We start from the raw sequence: 12,735 nt of genomic DNA on the forward strand, positions 1-12,735 counted from the left end.
TCCAGGGTAGGGACCCTCAGTGCTGGAGCCCACCCTCCCAAAGGGATCAGGGTGTGCAGAGCCCACCTAGACCTGCTCCCAACCCAGGAAGCCTGATAGACACAAAAGCATCTCCCTGGCACAGCAAGTGAGGACCATCAGCTTGCAGGATGGCATCAGGCTGCTGTTAACAGATGTGGTGTCACCCTGGCAGCATGGTGGCAGTCACCCCATCACCTGTCAAACCACCCACTGCCCTCATCCCATGGAGGGGACCAGGGTGGGCTGCAGAGCCACCGTGGAGGTGATGGAGCTGGGTGGGAACATCTCCTCCCCACTGCCCCTCGACCAGGCTGTGGATCTGGATGTGCTCTGCCCACCCTGCTCTGTGGGCAGGGGGATGAGGACAGGACCCCTGTTGATGTGGGGGTGCACACGAGTGGTACCAGCACCCCCTGCCAGGGTTGGTGGAGGGCTCAGCATCCCGTGCTGGCTCTCCATCCCACGAACTCGCATTCCTCCAGGCTCAGGGAGCGCTGGGCCGGCTCTGGCTCCCAGTGAGCAGCCGGCCATGGTGGAGCCATCCTCATCCCCATCCATCATCCTTATCAGGCGGCTCTGGCAGCCCGGCGGTCCCTGGCAGCGGGGCTGCACGGGCGGCAGGACGGAGCCATCGCCCAGAGACAGGCGGGAGCATCGCGCCGATAAGCGCTCACAAACAAAAACAACAACTCCCCTCCTCGGGACTTCAAAGCGCCGAGATGAAATTTATGTGGTCACAGAGCCTGCGTGGGTGCTGGGAGCGGCCAGGGTGGGGACACGGGCAGGAACTGGGGAGGGGACAGCGCTTTGCCGGCACGGAGCTGGGGAGCTGACAAAGGGAGGGTAAAGGGATGCGGGCAGGGAGCAAAGCAGGTTACCCTGCACTGCCATGGGCAGATGACAAAGAGAATGTAAAGGGGATGTAAAGGAGATGTGGACAAGGAGCAAAGCACGTTACCCTGCACTGCCATGGGCAGATGACAAAGAGAATGTAAAGGGGATGTAAAGGAGATGTGGACAAGGAGCAAAGCACGTTACCCTTAACTGCCATGGGCAGGTGACAAAAGGAATGTAAAGGGGATGTAAAGGGGATGCTGACAAAGGGAATGTAAAGGGAATGCGGGCAGGTTACCCTGCACTGCCATGGGCACAAGGGGTGAAAGCAGCAGCTCAGCCCCACACGGGGTTCTGCTCCATGGCCGTGGGCTCTCTGTGCTTGCAGGCTCCCAAACCATCCCATAGAAATGTACTCCAAGTGATTTGCCAGCAATAATGAGGGACAATTGCTTTCCACAGGCAACAGTCTCACAGGCATAAAGTAGCTTTTCCTCCTGTCTTGGGGGGGCAAGATATGGCTATTTAATTACAAGCACAACCTCCATTTAAGAAACCCTCATAATGAGGCTGGCGTGGAAAGGCATCCAATTTTTCCATTGTCTGACTGAGGGGTTGGAATTAGCGTGTTTTATCCCAGGTTTGCATTTGGCAGGGCTCAGTGAGTGATGCTGTGGGGAATGGACTAGAGGCAATCTCTGTGCTCTGGGCTCTTCGTTATCCTGCCTGTTAGAGGGAACCAAATCCAGACTCTTTCCAGGGGAAGAGGCTTTTGGGATGTCAGGAAGGAGATTTAGGGCTATTCCCGGGGAAAGTGAGGGCCCAGACACAACCACACTCCACCTGTACCTGAGAGGTCTCATGAGCATTACATTACATCCTGCTTGCATTAGCCGGGATTTTATTGCTCCGAAGGTCCCGATGAAATCCGTGAGACCTCTTGTGGCCCGAGCCGAAACTCCACGCGCATCCACCAGGGCATCCCTCAGGGATCACAGCAGGGCATCCATCGGGCATCACACCAGGGCATCCACCAGGGCATCCATCAGGGATCACAGCAGGGCATCTATCAGGGATCACTCCAGGGCTTCCATCAGGGATCACTCCAGGGCATCATGCGGTGTTGTCCCCACCCCTCCCTTGGGCACAGCATCTGGGCACACCAGGGAAGAAGTTGTTTCAGTTGTTTTTCCTGACTGGAAAACGATTTGTGTTGTGTTTAGTGCAGGGTTAAAAGGGTCTCACCCCTGAGGTGGTGTCTGGATGATCCAATACTGCAAGTTAAGAGACCCTGACAGGAGATCCAAGGGATGTTAGTGTCAGGCTGTGGCTTTGGGGATGACAGAAATGTGGAACGGAGGGATAATGTACAGCATGGTTATGTCCACTTACAAACATGTCTGCACACACATATGTTCATACACTTATTAAAATTCCAGCTGTACATACACGTATCTTAATGTGCAAATGTCATAATGCTGTTAAAACAAAATGACACACGTTTTAGCTGGTAATTGCCTCTTTTCATAGGATTAATTTTCATTGATCTTTGTCTGTATCCCAAGTCATGGTGAAAAATTAATGATCTTTAAGTTTTTTAAATCTCTTAAATTTAGATAATCATTATTTATCAAGGACTCTTTATTTGTCAACAAAATGACTCAAAATTGGATTTTTTAAAAATTTGCTTTATTTTTCCCCAAATTCAGAGCTTATTCCTTGTATTTCCCTTTTCTCCTCCTTCCTCATTTTCAGTAAATGAGAGGAGATTTAAAGAGCAAGGGAATGCCCACTTGAGTTGCATTTAATTGAAGTGGAACAATTGCTTATCATTTGATCTAGTTAATCACAAATTATATTCCAGATGAAGGAAGAATCATTTATTTCCTTCTGTATTTTGTGGAGTAGAGTCCTTTTCCTTAGCTGACTCCATGGGAAGTTTGGAGGAAAGTTTCCACCAGATACACTTTAACAAAAGGCATCCTGGTGCTGGAAGTCTCCCATTCCCTGCCTCGTCTCCTCCATTGGGGCAACTTTTCTGCTAATCTCTTCCTCCCATGACTGTGGTCTGGGCTTCCCTTGTCACTCTGCCACCTCTCCAGAGCCCTGCACTTTGCTTCCAGCTATGACATTGCACACCAGCCCCACGTATGGGCATCAACCACTATGCACCAGGATCATGGGCATGGCCAACCACCATGGACTGGGATCATGGATGTGACCAATCATCATGAACCAGCATCATGGGCATGACCAACAGCATGAACTGGGATCATGTGTACAACCAACCACCATGAACTGGGATCATGGATATAACCAACCACCATGGACTGGGATCATGGATATAACCAACCACCATGGACTGGGATCATGTGTACAACCAACCACCATGAGCCAGGATCATGGATATAACCAACCACCATGGACTGGGATCATGGATGTGGCCAACTGCCTTAAACCAGGCTCATGGAATATGACCATGAACCAGGATCATGACCATGAACCAGGATCATGACCAACCACAACACCCAACCACCACCCAGCAGAGCACAGTGCCTTCACCTTTTATAGCAGCTGTAGTGATGTCACAGGTGCGTGTCACAGCCTGATTGGCTGTCAGGTGTTGGAGGCGTGGTCTCTCTGCTCAACCACCCCTTAAAGGGACAAACCCCCCCAGCCCAGGAGGGATGGTCCAGTCTCTGCTGGGGACAGCCTGGCAGCATCCAGCTCCTTCCCTGCCAAGGGAGCCTGCCTGCACATATACATGCTTACATACATTATGATATCTTGTTTTAATTACATTAGAGCAAATGACTGCTTCCCCTATGGTTTATATCAGTCCTTTAGGTTTGTAATTTATCTTGGCACAGTCTAGACTGGAGCCACTTTGAAGCTGTTTCAAACAGGATGAGAACAAACAATTTTTCCAAAGTGGCTGGATTAAGAAAACTGGCAGCCATTCATCTTTGAGGGAAGGCTTGTGGCAGTGCTGTGTCCCTGCTGGAGCCCTGCCAGCCTCCTGCTCCCTGCTCTGCTGGGACAGAGAGGTCCTAACCCTGCAGAGGGTGGGAAATGGCACTGTCAGCTACTGTGTGCAGGGGTGGTGACAAAGGGCACCATCGGGGAGGTCTGTGCAAGGAAGATCTGATTTATTGCTAATTATTTACACTGAGTTTATGCCCAAGTGTTAGAGGTGAGGATGGCTGAGCAGATGGCACTGCAGCAAGAGATGCAGCATCAGGAGCATCAGCTGGAGGTGGGGGCCATGGTCCCCCCATCCCAGTCCCAGAGCACGGCTCCTTCACACATTCATCAACACCTACACAGAGCTTTTCCTATAAACCTCATTGACATCTTTCCTACAGGAAATCTCTCCTTATTTTCTTCAGATAAAAGTAATCCTGAAAATATCTTGCCTAACTTTTGTAGTTTCCCCAAGATATTTTTTTCTTAAGAAAAAACAAACCAGCACCTAACTCTTTCATTGACTGGGAATGGTGATTTTCTTCTAGATCATTGCCTTCAGGCACTCTGAAAGTTGAAAAGCTCATTTAGAACAAGCACAGTAAAGGGAATATATCTCCCTGAGCCTTGCATTGGGATTATATGGATGCCCTTCCATGGGCAGGGTGAGGGTCCCAGAATGTCCTCAGGTTCACCCAGACTTAAAAGTTTCCTCAAGCCCTGTCAGAGATGGGTCTTCATCACCTGGGACCTCAGGCTCCACAGCTGCCCTGCAGTGCCACAAAGCCAGCTCTGCACAGCAGCACAGCTCACATGGAAACACACGTGTTTTCTATATTTTTCCACCCAAATGCCGGGGATTTAACTATTCTAGCAGCACTGTTTGCTCAGCAAAAGCTGCCAGGGTTTATGACAGATCCTTCCTCCTTAAGGCTTTGAAATAAGGCTGTAAACATGCTCGCCAGGCTAAAGTGTTACCTGTAAAGGGGGTTGTTCCCCTCGTGATGTGACTATTGGCTCCAATTAGCACTGGCAGGAGTTAGCCACAAAAAGAAGGCAGAGCTTATTCTGGGAGTGAACTGATTTATTTACAGCATTTTCAAAGCAAGATGGATGTGGCCATTTTTTTACTTTTTCTTTTTCTGTTCTTTATGAAGCTACCAATTTGCAACACTGAAAAAAATCTCCTTCAGCTATCCTCTAAATAGCTGGAAGCGAGGGGATGCTGTCTGCTTTCCCCAAGATGGAAATTCAGCTTGTTTAATAAGGTTGGGATAAAATCAGCTGGCATTTTACCGGCCATCACCAGAAGGGGGGACAGGGAATCCTGCCCAGCCATGGTCAGAGCACGGAACCAGCCCCTTGACACCATGGGGTCAGGAGCCAGTGCAAAGCAGCTGGGTTTCCTCAGGATACAACCAAGGTGCCATGGAAGTTCACTTGGGCAGGTGCTAGAGAAGTTCAACCCAGAAAGATTTTGGTTGCATCTCATCTAACCATTCTGTCACAGATTTACTGGGTGGAAAATCTATGATAACCCCTGAGGACACAAACCTCCTTGTGCAGGGGAGCCAGGGATAGATGAGGCCTCCCCACGGGGCTTTCTGCTCCCATGACAGTGTCCTCAGTGAGAGGCAATGGAGGGGAAAAACTGAGCCCATGGGCTCAGCCATCCTTCCACCCCACAGCACCACATCCCACCACTGCTTCAGGTTTGCTTGGCTCCATCACCCCATCAGGACACCCAGGCACCCACCTTCATCCTTCAGGTTCCTTTCATCTGCACTATTCTGCAGCCCAAAATTCTCTTTTCTGTCAAAAGCAGCTGCTTTTTGTCACAGTGCCATTGGGAAGGAGCTGGGCAAGGAGGGGTTAAATATGTGGGAGTTGCAGCCACCTCTGCTACTGATGGCACTTGTGGTCCCCCAGCAAGAGCCGAGTGTCACAGCCTTAAACCGGGGCTGAAGTGCCTGGGTGAGGTGGCAGCTGACAACAGGGTTTATGGGCTTTGGAGGGGACCTCATCAGTGCAAACCTCAGGGATCTTGGGTGGCAGGAAATGCTGGGAGCTTGTTGTGATCATTAAAGGAGGAGAGCAATGAAGTCAGAAAAGGTGGAAGAACTACCAAATTCTGCCCCTGTGGCACATTCCTGCGAGTTTTTGTGTCACCATGGTGCGTGGCAGCTCCTTTCCTTGCTGGTCCAAGAGGACTGAGCCCTCAGCACCCTTTCTCATGCTTGCCAGTGAAGGGAAAGGGTGGAGCCCTGCTGGAAAAATAAAGAGGATAAAATCACCACTCCTTTGGGTCTGCCCAGGGATAACCTGTGCCGAAGTTTCCCTGCAAAATCTGCTTCTGATACTGCTGCTCTCAGGACAGAAGGACAGCTGGAGCTCAGCTCTGCCTCTTGGGACAAAACAGGCAACGCCAAGTCCCAGCACCCCAAAACTGACAGCAGGAGCATCAGCACCTCAGTGCTGACAGCAGGCAAGGGCCAAGGCCCTGCTTTGGAGCTGGACTCTGCTCAGCAGCTGAATCAGCAAATAATTAGCAGACCCAGAGCTGAGGGATTAACATCCCTCTCCTCTCCAGCCGTCCAGTCCAGTTAACCCTTTCATCCGAGTGTCTCCAAAGCCCTGAAGCTTTGGGGTCTCCCACGAGGAGATGCTGCCATGGGGATGGTGGCTGTGCGGGGGTGCACAGGGTGTCACAGGCCGTGTCTCCTTGCCCGGTTGGTGTCCCTGTGGCAGCAGCAGCCGGGGAGCTGGTGCAGGGTCGGGGTGAGCCGTCAGTCCCGTGGCTGGCGGCTCGTTTGTTCACCTCCGGGCAGCCCGATGACAGCGCTTCCCTTTACTACCAGCTGCAAAAACCTGGCAGCTGATTTAGGAGAGCTCCCGGGGCCCAAAATGTAAACCGTTTTTCACCAGGAATGTATAAGCAAGCCATAAAATAGGGGATTTGAGTCTGGTCACATGGGACAGGCCTCCCATAAAATTGAAGCATTGATCTGTATTTTAGTGAGCAGCTTCGAAACTGCCCGGATGATTGAAGACCTGAGCTTTAACAAACTCTGTAATCTCCCACCATACATCTGAAGTGGCATGTTTGAAGTCCGAGGAGGAGTTATTTATATTATTTGTATAATACACGGTGAAAGGACATTAGCCACAGCTTGAGCACTAGAGGTGGGTATAGCTGCTGGGCAGAGGAGAGCAGCTCCACGAGGCACCACTCCTTGTTGGGTTGCTCCACACGTGGGCACATGGGTGTGACAGCTGAGGTGGCCTGTCACCGCAGGGTCTGGCCATGCTGCTGCCCACCAATGCCATCCTGGCTGCCCTGTGCCCTCTGCAGCTGCTGGGGTGGGATGCATGGCCCTGCCCTGCTCTCCTGATGAGCATCATGTCTTTTTTGGCATGTGTCACTCCCTTCTCAATGTCTGTCATTCCTTTCTTGATGTCCATCACCTCCTTCCCAGCAAGTGTCACCTGTTCTTGGCACGTGTCACACACTCCACTGCATCTGTGTCACCACCACCCTGGCTTATGTCACCCCCTTCCCGGTGAGTAACATCCCCGTCCTGGTATGTGTCACCCCATTTGCAGTGTGTCACATCTTCCTGGCATGTATCACACCTTTCCCAGCATATGTCACCCATTTCTGGCCTGTCACCTCTTTTCCAGGATAGATCACCCACTGTGGGTGCTGTGCAGGCTCCACTGCTCATGGAGTCCCCTCTTCTTGGCAAAACCATGCAGGAAAAAACCCATTGCCACTCTTTCATAGCCCAAAATGCCCTTGCCTATTGGCAACAAAACAATTGTTGGAGAAGTATATATTCACTATAAAATGTGTAGATTTGGAGGTAAGCAAAATTATTCATAAGTTCTAATCAAACTCTAATCAGCTCAGGCAAAGCTGGATGCCTGGAATATAAGCTGAGAAAGTCCAAGTGCCATTTAAAAATTTGACTTGGTTTCCCGTGTCTAGGAGATGTTTCCCCTGTGCCCTAAGTTCACATTCCATGATTTGAAGGGACTCAGCAAAAAATAGTTAAATCTGGAAAGTGTCTCCTTCAAAGCCAAATCAAACCAGCATAATTTGGATCACATAAGCATGTTACAACTTTTAAATGAAGCTTCTCGGTAGTTTTCCTGCACCACAATCTCCTTATTTCCCCACTAGGTATTTTAGGGGAGAGCTGTGAAACCCAAATCAGTCAGTAAGTGTGTGGGAAAGGGAAGCTCTCAGTTTTGACAGCAATTCCCAAAATGCTGAGCTCAGTGCAACACTCTCTGCTTCCCCACTGTGCTAGAAGAACTCCCTGAGGGTGATTCAGAGATACCCAAAAATCCAATTTTTCTCTCTTCTGTTTCTCTCTTGGATTATCACTAATCACAACAATTAGTGATGTTATCATCCAAGTAACCAACAGCCCCTGGAAACCCTACAAACCCCCCATCATGTGAGCCACAGCTGGGGAAGGTGCACAGCTCGAGCTCAGCCCCACTGTGGGCTTTGGGGGTAGGTGGAAAACTGTGCAATATTCAGGCTCTAGAGAGTATTTTGTGGCAGCCAGAGCTGTGCTCCTGTGCCCTTGGCAGGACGATGGGAGGCTGTGATTACTAAATCCCTTGCCCACTTAAGGCAGGCTCGGTGCTCCAGCCCACGGTGAGGCATATTTGAAATGCTTCGGGCCAGATTCAGACTCCTGTGCTGTTCAAGCTTCCAAACAGTTGCCCAGGACAAAATCTTCCCCAAAATAGCTTCTGACTGTGGCACTGAACCCACACCGTGAGGGGGTGCTTGGGGTGGGCACTGCTATGCCCATGGGAGCTCAGGGGTGGGAAGGACAGTGGGGACAGTGGGGACAGGAATGACAGGGGGGCCAGGGAATGCTTTGTCTCATGGAGGCAGCCCACAGCAGAAAGAGCCAGGTGAGTGAGACAGCCAGGGCTGGCTACTCCCAGGCCTTTGGCACCCTTGCTGTGGGATCCAGACATAGAGGGACCTGGGGGAGCCACCATGACCCTCATGGGGAGCATTTCTTCTCTCCTGAGCAATGCCCCAGGAAAGGGAGCCAGTTAACTCAGTGCCACTTAAAAGAGGGATTAAGCACACAAGCCTGATAAGGGGCTAGGAGGGTAATTCCTCACTCCCTCCCCACTCACCAGGAGGGGCTGGGGCTGCTGCTGGTGGGGCTGAGCAGTGGTGGGCAGGGTGTGTAGCCCCCTGTGCTCTCTCTTCTAGGAGAAAGTGGCAGAGTAAAGCCACAATAAATTCCCCGTGTTTCACCACGTGGGGAAATTACTAGGACAGAATCTTGGCAGGGTCAGAGCGCCACTTTTACAGCCATGACTTTAACAAGCATGTGTGTGTTTGCAAGATGCCCGTTAAGTTCCCTTATCCCAGGCAAAATGCTCCAGTTACCTGCTTGGCTTTCATGGACTGGGAAAAACTGGAAAGGACCAAGCCCATTGCTTCATGCATCCCAGTAAGCAAAATTCCTTGCAGTCACTTGCTGCTTGGCCAGAGTTAAGCCTCAAACTGCATCTTGCAGGGAAATAAGACAAATCTGCTCCAGGTATGAACCCTTCTGCAGGAAGGCACAGCTGTCTTGTCCAACCAACATGTCTTGCCCTCCCTGCAGCTGGCTGAGGGGCAGCTTTGACACCAAAACTACCAGAGTCCTGAAGTTCTGCTTTCTGCACGAAAAAAATCAGCTTTTCTTTAAAAAAAAAAAAAAAAAAGGAAAAAAAAAAAAGAAAAAATTTTGAAAATATTTAAGTGTGATCACTTAAAAAGGGGTGTGTGTGCATGTAAATAATTTTAAGTCAGTCTCAAGAGCTTTCCTTGCCTGACTCATGATCAGGGATTTTTTTTATATATCACATCAGAAAGTACTGTAAAACATACTTTCAAAGCCTCAGAGGACCTTGGCCTCCTTGGAGTATTCAAAAGCATCAATTACATGAGCATTATGGGCAGGATAGTTTGTACGAACCCTGTTAAAAAGTCAACCTGAGACTTGTGCCTCTAAATCCCCTCACTGCCTCCAGGGCTGGAACTGATTTTTGCCCGGGCTTCGGCGCTAGGAAATGTTTCAGTTTAAAAAACGTTGAAAAACATTAAAACCAGGCCGTATGCACTTATTACTGAGAAAATCCCACACAGATGGACTGCATTGAACCACGAGCAATTATTTTCTGCCGTTCTCGTGGCTAATGAGATGATCAGAAGTCCCCGGCGGCCTTCCTCTGCCTGCAGTCCTGTGCATCATCCTCCTCTTCTGCAGCCTGGGGCTGCACAGCCCTGGCACCAGCCCCTGCCAGCCTGGGGCTCCCTGCCAGCCGGCTGAGAAGGCAGTGAAGGCAGATCCTTGGTTTTCAGCAGCTGTAAAACCCAGGTTTTTCGGTCCTGAATGTGTTTGGGTGTGCCTGTGCATCACCCAAGCCCTGGCAGGAGTTGGTACCCCATGGCACACCCACAGCTGAGCTGGAGCTGCTGGGGTTTGGCATAGCAGGGGTGGCTTAGACAATAAAAAAAATCACTTTTTTTCCCCCTTACCCTAAATCAGGCTTGGTGTTATGCTGCCAGTGGGGTGGTGTGTGCCAGGGCTGCTGGGCACATCCCGCTTTTGCTGAGCACGGTTTGGCGTGGCAGCGATGGATGGAGAGCCCTGGCCGTGGGTGTTTACATCCCCAGGCCTGCACACCCGGGGTGTGCTGCACACTCACTGCTCTGGCATGAGCAGAGCCCAAGGTGCCTGAGCTCTGCACCCTTATCAGCACCAGAGCCCTAATTACTGTCCGAACCTCTAATACCTCAGGCTCGGCCCGTACCTCGCGGCCCCAGTTCCCTGAGACAGAAGCTGTTATTGTCCAGATGAGGGGTTTGAAGTCTTGCAAACAAAAACCTACCCTCAAAGGGAATTTCTTTCGCTGACACTTTCCAAGACAAAGAAGCATTTCTGCCTGGGTTTTTGCAGATGGATCTGGCTTTTTTTTTTTTTTTTTCCCCTCCGCCCCGCCTCTCTGGATGTTTGCTGGGCTGCTTGTATCTGCTTTCAGTAAGGAAGGGATACAGGAGGGGTCAGGACCACCACCCCAGTGTAGGGCAGGAGGGCAAACCCCCCTGCCAGAGGGGCTGCAGCCTGTTTTACTGGAGTGCTGGGCTCCATCTTACTGGGACTCTGGGGTGGGATCCATGCCACAGCTCTGGGCTGTGAGCCCTGCCACCGTGGGGACACCGTGGGCTTAGGGTGCGAGAAGTTGCCAGTCAGGACAGCCAGGAGCTGCTCCAGGCTGCTTTTCTCAAGGTATGGAGCTGAAAGCGCTGCTTCCCCTGGTGCCATCACACAGGCACAGGCTGGATTTGGCCCAGAGAGACACTTGCCAGCCCTCTCCCAAAATTCAGTTTGTAACTGGGAAATGTTGGGATCCTTTCTTCGTACTATCCACCTGCTTCCAGTAGGACGGGGCACTGCCTGCTCTGGCTGGGGTTGGTTGAGCAAAACGGTGAAGGGAAATCCCGTGGCCTTTCTGCAATGAGAGTTAATCAAATTGTGCCTCGTTAGTGGCACAGGAGGTTAGAGCCCAGAGCAAAGCTCCTGCTGCCTGTGCTGGGTAAGGGCAGGCGCTCATATACCAGTGGAATCAGCGATTTAAAGGAGTAATGTGATCAGATGTAGCCAGTTATTATAACGGCCTTGGTGACTTTAATGAGGTCCTGCACAGACTGGATTACCATGGTCACTCATCCATAGTTCATTAGAGCCTGCGAAAGGGGATCCACAAGAAGTCATGAAATACGATCTCCTAATCTCCCCTAAGTAGGAGAAGCCCAGCTATAAAAAAAATGCCTTTTAAAAATACCCGTGAAGTGAATAAATCTCCCTTGTGCTAAAAGGCAACGACAGCGGACCCGTGAGAAGAGGATCTGCTCATGGGATGTGTTTTCCATGCATGCAGTTAGAGAGACTTCACACAAGTGTGGTGTGCCTGGGTGGAGGAACAGGAGACTTTTGAATGGTATTCTTGGGATTCCCGGGGAAAACAAATAAATAAATAATAGCTGGGAGGAGGAATAAGACAGGCAGACCTGCTGTCCCCATGGGCAGCAGTGGGCAGAGATCCTAGAGGAGGAAGGTCTGCCCATCTTGGAGGGATGCCCAGTTTCTGGTGTCCCTCTCTGTTCCAAATGCCCTCACTCAGTCTGGAGCTGGATACATCATTTATGGGCAGTGAATGGCAGCCAGCTGGCACCCCCTCCTCTCAGGCTGTTCCCAAACAATCCCTTTCCCAGGAAAGGTAGGATAGGCATTACCTCAGATATCCTGTCCACCAGGACAGCTTATTGGGGTGAGGATGCTTCTCTGAGTATGACACATCAGCTGGTGCCATCAGGTCATGTCTGCAAGCTCCTGAGTCTGAGAATGTCGCTCACCTCAGCTGGCATGGCTGGATCCTCTCTGTGGAGTGAGGTGGTGGCCCAGGGCCATTTCGGGGTTAGAAGAACAAGGTATTCTCTGGAACTTGGAGAAAGTGGGATGGAGCAGCTGGGACAGAGCTGTTCCAACTTCTGACAGTGATTTCCACAGCTGGTTCTGTTGAGATGAGCTGTGTCCAGCCCCACTCCATGGGCAATGGAGAGTGGAACATCCCTATGAAAGGAAGAGAAAGCAGAGCTCCAGAAAACATGGGATGAGATTCACAATCCCTGCATTATGGTGCAGGCAGCTCTCTTAACTGGGAAACCCACATCACCCCATGGGCAAAGGGGTTGGCATGGCAGCAGGGATGCCACTGTGGAGGAATGCCCATACACGACTGACCAAGCAGGACATGCAAAGAGAAACTCTGAGAAGATTCCCTGTCCACTCTAAACTACCCCGTCCTTATCAGGGAGAGCATTCAGTA

This window comes from Sturnus vulgaris, chromosome 15 (assembly GCF_052056855.1).
Source record: "Sturnus vulgaris isolate bStuVul1 chromosome 15, bStuVul1.hap1, whole genome shotgun sequence".
In the NCBI taxonomy this organism is placed as follows: Eukaryota; Metazoa; Chordata; class Aves; order Passeriformes; family Sturnidae; genus Sturnus; species Sturnus vulgaris.